Source organism: Lipophrys pholis (assembly GCF_963383615.2).
Source record: "Lipophrys pholis genome assembly, chromosome: 10".
NCBI classification, from domain to species: domain Eukaryota; kingdom Metazoa; phylum Chordata; class Actinopteri; order Blenniiformes; family Blenniidae; genus Lipophrys; species Lipophrys pholis.
Window position 1 is genome coordinate 9,453,332 of NC_137640.1, and position 10,399 is coordinate 9,463,730.

The following is a 10,399-nucleotide window of genomic DNA, read 5'->3' on the forward strand; positions in this document are numbered from 1 at the left end:
ACACACACACACACACACACACACACACACACACACACACACACACACACACACACACACACACACACACACACACACACACACACACACACACAAAATGAACATGCAGAATTTCGCCTCACTGGCATGATGTGATTAAGTTGGTCATTTTGAAAATAAGAGTGACTTTTCACAGCGATTTCCCGGACGAATAAAGAAAAAGGAGAAAAAGATTGGTTTGGGGAAAAAAAAAACACAGGGCCAGATTATTATAGTGGAGGCTGCAGCTAAAAACTGCAATTTTTAAATCAATATCCAATAGAAAAGAGATGATGATGATGATGATGATGATGATGATGATGATGATGATGATGATGATGATGATGATGATGATGATGATGATGGGTTGAAAGGGAGAGAAGAAAAAAAGACACGATATCTGTTTCCTTTCCTCCACAAAGTCAGTCTTTTTACCAAGGTGTTATCGACCTCACATAAGCACCCTGTGTGTGTGCGTGTGTGCGTGTGTGCGTGCGTGCGTGCGTGCGTGCGTGCGTGTGTGCGTGTGTGCGTGCGTGTGTGCGTGCGTGCGTGCGTGCGTGCGTGCGTGCGTGCGTGCGTGCGTGTGTGCGTGTGTGTGTGTGTGTGTGTGTGTCCTTTCCTACCTATGAGGACCTCCACCTGATTACACACTGACCAATGGTTACCCTGTCACCGTGGGGACAGGAATTGAGGTTCCCACCAGGGGATTAACTGTATTTTTAGAACAACACAATGTGTTTTTTATCTGTCTCCACATATTAACCATCTATGTGGGGACAAAAAAGAAATCTACATATTTCATGGGCCTAACATATATAACTACTCATATTCTGAGTCTGTCAAACAGCACAGTGATGTTTGGAAATAGTTTTCTGAACCACAAATCATGAGGACGGGGACAACATGTGGCCTGCAGGCCACCAGTTGCTGATGTTTGGTTTGGTCTGCAGGAAATGAATGTATGCCAGTGCAATGTTGTGGAAAGACAATATATGATGACCTGCATGCATATTTGGTTGTGCAAGTGTGTGTCAGAATCTCCTTTCGTGGTTGTTTGTAACAAAGCCATTGAAGAACTTCAAGGGATTCTTCCAACTTGATTCAAGCTGAAAAGTTGTTTTTACTGACATTTTTTCGCTGTAAGTATTCCTTCCTTGTATATCCAGAAGCAATCGATGTTGGCTATAGACAGAATCAAAGAGCTTTACTATTTTCTTTCATCTTTTCTCCGGCTGATACACAAGAATTGCTTCTATCAGAGGAATCCGCCTGAGGTGTGTTACGAGGATATAGAGCTGCAGAACCCCACCCCCCCCAAAAGAAAACTCACAATTTTTCTGAATTCACTCTTTGAACATAACCGTTTGGCCTTTTCCAGAAAGAAGATGAGTTGTTTTGCATTGCTCTGAATCATAGGAGAAAGATAACTGATGACTCCAGGCAAAAGAGCTAATGGATTCAGCACAGCCAGCACCTTCATAGTGGAGTTCATTTGCAAGTTGTGCTTCTTGTAAGCCTTTGTGATGCTTCTCTACCAACATAAACCAGATGGATTGATTCATCTATACAAGAAGTATTGCAATGCTAAGCAATCTTACTGCAGAAACAATAAAGTTCCAAGGTTCCAGTTATTATCAGGTTAATAAATTGTATTTCTGTTGTTTATGCGACGCTGTAGGGCCAATATCACTGTGACAACCTGAGACTAGTTGAAGACACAAACAAATTATTTTGCTTTCAGTTGTTTTTCTGTGGGTGTTGACCAATTTCTAAGATGAAATATGAGTCAAATGTCACCTGGAGTTTCCATACATGTCACCTGATATTTACTCTGCGTCTGCATATTATTAAAAGTTTAGCACTTGTCACTGTCCTTCAACTTTGACCAAAAAATGATTCATAAATACGTTCTGAGTCCAGCTGTTTTCAAATAGGAAAAATAAACCTTACTCTCTGCGGTATTTGAAGATTTTAATACGCGGTTGTATTTACAACTTGTTTAGATTACAGCAGTGGTTTTTTTATGTTGGGCAGAGACCTCTCTTGCTCGAAGCACAGCCGGTTCAAAATGATTCTTCTCGACTTTTAACCGGTGCCACAAAATGAGAGCACATTCACACTTTTATTCGTTGGCTCCAGGTTCAACTTATTGAAAGATTCTTTCACTAGTTGTTGGATGTCTTCTCAGCCTTAGCCCTCAGTATCTGTCTCCAGCTGTGTCTCCTTCAGACTCTCTCAGGTCCACTGGTCACTTATTGCCAGTTGCCCTGAAGTGAAAAAGTCTCTTCCCCCAAACTGTGGAATGACTTGGCTTTTCTCATCAGGCAGGCGGCTCACTTCCTGTTTTTAAATCCTTTATATACTGTATTTTTTATTATTATTTTTTTTTAAATTCACCCTTTATAGTACAGCTTTCATTCTATTTCTACTTCATGAGCAGCAAGTTACCTAGTTTTCAAAGCTGCATCAACAAACACTCACTAGCAATAACAAGTGAACAAATCTATTTACTTAAATAGGTGAATTTACAGAAAAGTGTGTTTTCTTGTGTAATTTTTAAAGTTTGAATGCTCATTTAAAGAAGGTTTGAAAAAAAAAAAATCTGGATTAATTTCTGAATCTGATTTTACACTTTAGATTCTTTCCCCACTTTCTGAACACCAGGGACCTTTGACGTGCGTGTAAACTTTGATGGCGAATGGCGCAGCAGTAACTTTTTTAGTCTTTGCCAAAGGAAATTTATTACACTGCTTTGGCCCTTTATGCTCCAACTGAACACGTCTCCTGAGAGAAGAAAAAGCCAACATGTGGACGTGAGGAAAATTTGGAGTCCGTGTCTCCTTAAATCTTTTATGCTGTAACTATAATTTGAAAGCCATCTGTAATTTAAATGCTCACCTTGGTAACTGTTTTGTAGGACCTGCCAGCTAAATGTAGGAGTAGTGCAGAGTGGTTTCTTTGTGTTGTGTCAGATTCAAGTGCTCTCAGAAGTACTCTCCAGCTGTGTTCAGCACTGGTGCTCTATTTATAAAAAGTGCATTGACGCGTGGGAGGAGAGCATTATGTTGTGTCAATATTTCAGATGACATAAACCACGGTGATGTGTTGCTAAAGTAAGTGAGTAGAGAGGAGATGCCTGTGTGTCTGGCTTCACACAAAGACACACACACACACACACACACACACACACACACACACACACACACACACACACACACACACACACACACACACACACACACACACACACACACACACACACACACACACACACACACACACACACACACACACACACACACAGTGGCCTGGCCTATAATCGTCCCTATTTAAAATGCTAATTTTCTCTCTCCCGCAGGTGCCTAACTGTGTTTGAAACTAAATTGCTCGTCATAGCAGGTCAATCTGAGCCTAATGAATTCATCTGTTCTCCCATTACACTTATTGACGCTGAATGGCGGACGGCAGGTGCTCCGAGTACTCAAGGGCTTGAAAGCAAAGCCCGCAGCCTCTTCTTGCTTTCTCGGAGTGCGCAGATGAAATTCCACATTGGCCTGTGAATATTTTAGCATTTGGCTTGGATGAGGCTTGAACTGTTACCATCTCCATTACAAGCGATTTTTTTTTTTTTTTTTTTACTGAGCTGTGCTCATTTGTTTACTGACGCTAAACTACCAATCACACCGGCGGCTCTCACCTGTCTCCACCTGCTATACATGAGTTCATATTGCAACTTCAGGGTCAAACACCTACTCAGAATATTCGCTTCATTCGTTTAAGGGGATTTCCAGTGCATTGTACTTTCTGCATGTGCAAGAAATATTGAGCTAATAAATCTGGATAAAAGCCGTGCAGTGGCTTGGAGACGATGGAGATGATTTGCATGGAAATTCATCAATATGCACAGAAACGTGTATGTGGCGTTAATGCATGAAACTTTGCATGAATTTAGTGCTTTAAGTGCCTGCAGCACCCTTAAGTAAGGCAAGATGCAAAACACGGGCTGAAGCATGTTGATGTGGGTGGATGGTCAACACACACAGAGGCAGATATAGATATATACTGTATATATACCAACTAATGCTTTGGGCCAATAAATCTTGGCCCTGATGGTGATCTTAAATGCATGTCCACATTGCAAATGAGTAGAACAGTCTGTTCTTTTTGTGTCATGGCGTTCACTGTGGCACATTCACTTCACGTGAAAAGTACATTTTCAAACCGGTAAAATGTCATTCTGCATGACGACAATAACAAAATGTCTTTATTCCCACTGACTACACAGACAGTAATAATACAGGTTATGACAACTAAGAGCAGCTAATATAAACTTTTCTCCGTTGCACAGTGACAGTATTGAGGAAGAGGGAAGGACAACAAGGCCATGAGGGAGAGGCGAGGGGAAGAAGCAAAACAAGTGGAATATTTTCCACAGGTTTCACTTTTTGCTTCCCTAAAGCCATCATTTCATGGCACAAGAACTGAAAATGGAAGAAGTGAAAGACAAATACATCAAGGACCAACCAGTGACTGTTACTCCTCCCAGTTTCTTGCAGCAGGGAGGTGCAGTAGGGGGCTAATCTTGTATAAGTGGCAGGTTTAGAGTTCATTGACAGCTGTGATGTAATACTTAATGCACGGCTATAAATTAGCTCACACAGTAGTGGGACCCAGTGAGGCTTTTTCCACAGCAGCTCCCCAGACAGACATGAGGGATGGAGCTCGCTGCAATCATTCAAAAGAAAGCGGGAAGGCGGAAGACTTCCCCTTCTCCCTCCATTGTGATGTAGCATCTACCTCACTGGAAATAGTACTTTTAATTCATGGATCTGTGGTGTTGGGACAGAGAACTTAGTGGTTGTCAGTTTTACCTCTGAAGTCTTCAATTTGAATGTGCATTTGAACCACTGCACTGCATGAGCAGCTGTTTTGATCAAAAGGAGGATCTCTAAATAAAACATTGTGACACTTAATCACAATTTGCACACGAGGAGCAGAAATTGAGTGGTTAGGTAGTAAGTTTACCAGTCAGTCACTAATTAGAAGGTTATTTATTTATTTATTTAGTTAGTTAGTTAGTGAGTTAGTTAGGGTATGTTTACACTATGTTCGTAGAAGCCCCGTTTCAGGCCACCGTGGAAAAAAGGGGATGGACGTGAGACAACGCAGCGGGACAGGATGGGCAAACGTAACAGGTCGTGATTGCCAGATTTTTAAACCGTCAAAAAATTTGCCACTGCGGCCACAGCGCGGATGAGAAACTTAGTCGCCCGGAGCAAAACGAGATGAACGTCAAAAAAACGTGGCAGCACGTAATTGGCCGTAATAGAACTTGGAGGCGGTCCGTAGTGGGACGGGAGGCTTACAGGAAGTGACGTCTGTGCGCGTTCTATCGCGGTTGTTTCGCGTTTTATCACGTCGCGCCGCGCTTCGTCACGGTTCTCACGGCGGAGTTACGGTGTCTGGTAGCCGTTTCATCACGTTTAATCGCGGCTTGTCCCGGCGTGTGGCGGTTTGTGGACCCGACGCGTTGCGTTCTCCTCCGCACGGTCTGGGAGGAAGCCGGGCCCGGAGGGGAGTTTCATTCGAGTCTGAGCAACCAACGACACAACACCTTCTACAAGCTCTGCCACCGAAAAAGAAATCCAGAGGTATGTTATGCATACATCAAAAGTCTGAGGAGACAATGGTTGCCTTCACTTTTGGTGGCCCTTTGGGGCATAAACGTGCTTTCAAAATGGCCCGACGTCCACATTTCCGCCGTAGAAAGCCTTGACAGAACGTGAACAACGGGCCACGCCTTCCTCAGAATTCCCCAAAATCCCACGGCGCACTACGTTTCGGGAAAACGTGGCTGCCGGGAACATAGTGAACACTTTCCCTTAGTTAACTAATGATCGTGTTAAATCTCGTCATGAGCTTTAAAAGGTATCCAATTGATTACCCTTTTTTTTTAATGGTTTTCACTGAAACATAATGGGTGATTTTAATTGTGAACTTGCTTCTTTTCACATTTTTATATTCGTCCACCTCTCGTCAGAGGCAGAGTTAATCTGCTAACTAGCTGCTGGTTGCATTCATGCATTATCATCATTGTACAGACGTGAAAACATCATCAATCCTCCTATTTTCAAAAAGAAATCTAAACTGGAAATTAAACTTTGGTTTCATAATCAATAAATCCATGCGTCATTGCAGTGCTCTCAATATTGCTGCTTCTGACGTGTTTGGTCTTCAGTGACCTGCAGCTCACTGTTTTTGCTGTGAGCTGTCTGTCTGAGTACATTTATCATTTGTGCTTGTGCTGCTGCTCCTCTGCATTTTACCTGGATTCACCCCTTCTAGAAATAGATCAAGATACAAGAAAATAATCCCACAGCACTCCCGTTTAAATGATTAAAGAACGGCAAAATTAAACTTACGTCAGTTTTTGTATTAGGTCTTCTTCGGGTAGTGGGTCGGGGTTCAAAGGACCGGAATAATTCTCAAGGGGCACTTTATACAATCGCTCCAAATAGCAATAATACAAACGTAACAATTTGAATTTGTGTTTCAAAATGATAGCAACACAACTCATGTTGATAAAACAAATGAAAACCTTGTAGAATTGAATGGATCAACACCACCAAGAATAACTGAACTAAGAAACATTCTTCCTGCTGCGTCACACTTGTACATGAATGATGGCTCATATCAGCCAACATTGACTGAGCTGTTTTCCTGGACCTGACGCTGTTGCCAATATGCACTGCAGCTTGTTTGTGCTTGTGTCTAATATAACATAGCCAGTTTATTAATGGCTGTTTAATTATTTAAAAGAGCATCTCGGGCTCTCACACAAGCGGCTGTTCAAACAATTACAATCATCATAGAATAGTATCATTAGTCTTACTTAAGTGTTTTTTTTTCTTTTTTTAATAATACCTTAATTGTCACACATATCTACTACTGATGATGCAAAGCTTCATGTTATATTTTCAAGTTAGGATTTGCTTCAAGAATTGAGTGATGGGTCAGATCACCTGATATCAGCTTCATGATCCAGGCAGGAACAGCTGAAACCTTCATCTATCATAAATGATAACCAGTCTCCATGCGGGAGCAGGGCTTCTCTGTGTACCAAAGGGTTAAATATATCACGTTCTCGTGGGGAATGAAGTTAATCTAAAACGGTGGATTATGTAAGGGGAACCTTAGCGCCGGCTAATCCTCTCCTGTGCTTTGATGGTGGGGTGTCAGGTGAAAGTTGCAATGTTGTTGTTCCCAGAAGAGAAACAGGAATAATCCAGTCCCAACATCTTGGGCGACATATCGTATCCTATGACACTCAAATGTATTGTACTTTTGTATACAATTTAGTACATTTACAGAATAAAAACATAATGCAACATTTACCAGTGAGTAACTGTATGTGTGTATATGTGGAGATCCCGGTAGCTCTGAGGTCGCTCTCAGCATTTTCCACCACATGAACATCCATGATCATTTGCCCTGTCGTTGCCCACATCACATTAGCGGCTTGAGTTTTTGTGGGAGGGAAGATTTCCAGTTGCATATATGCACTCTTTATAACAAACTAGATGAGGCTGTACATGTGGGCATGTTGAATGAGGCCGTGGGAAAGATGAAGGAAATGAGATGGGCCTCATCCAATCCTGTGTCATTTCTGATAGAACTGATGTTTGAATCGGCGCTCGTGTTGCTGAGTGTTCGTGGATGTACAGAAGTGGAAAGAGTGCTAGTTTTACCGCCTGGTTGAACCTGATAATAAGATAATTGGACCGTCCTCGCCTCGGCCTGCCCATCCCCACTCTGCCTCTCTTTCTTCCCCCCATCCCTGGCTGACCACTCCCTCTTGACATCCATTGGACTGCACAACTACAACCAACGGCCGATTGGCTGCAGGGGAAATTCTCATGCTGAGGACTAGTTAATTATGCTAAGCCAAGAAACTGATAAGAAGACAGCTTTAAAAAATTTAAAACCTCTGGAAACACACACATACACGGAGAAGTGGAGTGGTTTAGAGGGGGACGGGCTCTTTGAGAAAATATGAGGGGGCTTTGTAAGAGCGAGCTGAGTTACTATGGTAGGAAATACAGAAGAAGCAGAATTAAAACTAATATCTTGCTTTTCTCCAGCGACTTTAAAACTTTGTATTATTTCAAATACAAAACAGTTGTACACAATGTAACTGAATTCCCCGCATGTCAGTCCTTTCCTTCGCCCCACTCAGCTCCCTGTTCCTCTTGTGTTGCTGGTACGCTGCTGGCCTTTCCCCTCTCTTCTAGTTAGCTGATGTCTGTAGGCGGATAACACCGCTTCACTGATCCACAACTCATGAAACACCACTCATCCTTTTTCTCCCCTTCTTTTTCCTCTTTTTCATCTCTGACCAAAACAATCGCAGCTCCACATCATTTTTGCAGCACACAAACGCCACCCAGTCTTTGTGTTTATTTTCTTTAGATTTCAGGGAAGCAGCAGTACGCGTTTAACCTCATAATAGATTTATTCTCAACTTTGTTTTCCAGTGAGTTTACAGTTTGGTGGGTTGCCGACCTTTTGCTGTAGCACCACTGTGACAAAACTGCTGAATGCAACATTTATTAAAGCTGCCAGATATATCAAAGTGACAGACTCGAGTGTAAATGCTCATGTGTTGTTTTTCTTTCAAGAAACGGTTTGCTTTTGCTGCGTATTGCCCTCAGCGCTGAAATGCAAATTGTTTCAGTCCAGGTCCATATCTGCCTCTGCAGTCCAGCAAAGACTCGGGAACCATGTGAGCTTGCAGGTGCAACTCTGCCTGCCAGAACTGGAGCTGCACTGTGGTTTCCCGCAGGACATTTTTCACAAAGCAAAAAAACAGAACAAAAAAGAAAACAAGGGGGAGGAAATAAAAGGAGCTGGGACATCAGGATAACCCCCTCTATTTTCTATGCCTCATTTCCAACATGCAGCCTAAATGTTCTGCAGCCAGATATTAGTGTTTTGCAGCTGCAGTAAGGACAAGGCTTACTAACTCCGCGACAACAGCAGAGACGTACTGAGCTGCAGAACAGCTAAAGAGCTGACTCTTCCCTCTGCATCCTCGGGATTAATTTTGATTCAAAACTATACAAAAATAAAGGGGGAAAGCAAGAGACACAAAAACTGCAAGGAGAGCACATCACTCTGCCAACATTTTATGTACTTGCTTGCTTCTTGTTATCTACCTTTGTGCCAACTGTATTTTCTATGCTTAGCAGCTTTTGGGGAAATTAAGTATAATGTGCATCTCTCTGGTACAATCACCTATCAGCATTGCAATTCTGCTTCGGTGACTTTAACTGTTCCTATGTTACTGCTAAAAGGTACATCATATGTAACAAAAGCATTTAATGCTCTGAAGCAACTTAAAAGCAAACTGCATAAGATTATTTGAAAGTTGCAATCACAAGTAAATGAGGGTCCCTGGCAGCAGTGTGTCGTGGCTGTGGATCAAACTGCGGAGTGTACTGGCTCATCAGGACAAAAACAATGTGGGGAGGAAAAATGGAGGGGAAAGAGAAAAGATGGATGGAGCAACAGAGGAGGGGGATAGGGGAGAGATCGAGTATCTGTGGGAGTATAATTAACTCCATGGCCTGGCTCTCTGCAGGCCTGCGGCACACTGCTCTGAAATGCTGATTCAGTACACAGATAGACAGAATAGCACGGGAGGGAGAAAGGGGGTGAGGAGAGGGTGCAACAAGAGAGAGAGAGACAAAGGGAGAGGAAGAGAGAGAGGGAGAGAGACAGTTGCAACAAACATGAAATGTTCAGTGAGGGAACGAGGGAGACACAACAGATGAGGTCGGCGTCCCAAACCATGAAGACAGGTTGAAGAGTACAGCCAACACATTCAAGGTGGAGCAGTTGTGTAAGAAGCACTGCATGTCGACGGTGTGATGTGCTTGTATAAGAGGCAGGTTCTCTGCAGTCACTTCTTGACTTTACCCAGTGCTGAACATTTGCAGATACTTCAGGAGAAGCAGCACAAACCCAACGGCTGCTTTGAAGAGACCAACAGTGACATCTAGAGGTTAAACGATAACTGCAACCTGTACTGCATGACGCTGATGCCCACATACCCCTCAAGAGCGGATGAGGGCAGCAGTCTGTTGCACCTTTCTTCTTCTTCTTTTAATCGATATATCCATATAAACCTGACAGGCTGTGAGTTGTTGTCCTGTGTCATGGTGTCAGTCAGGTTGCTGAGCTGCAGGCAGAAGGGTTAGTCACAGTTGAAAGTAGTCAGTCTGTCAGCAGGCTCAGGGGGGAGGCGGTGGCAGCTCACATCTATAATGCATCAAGCTGGGTGTCAGTTAAACTGGAGACAAGGACGGGACAATGGAGT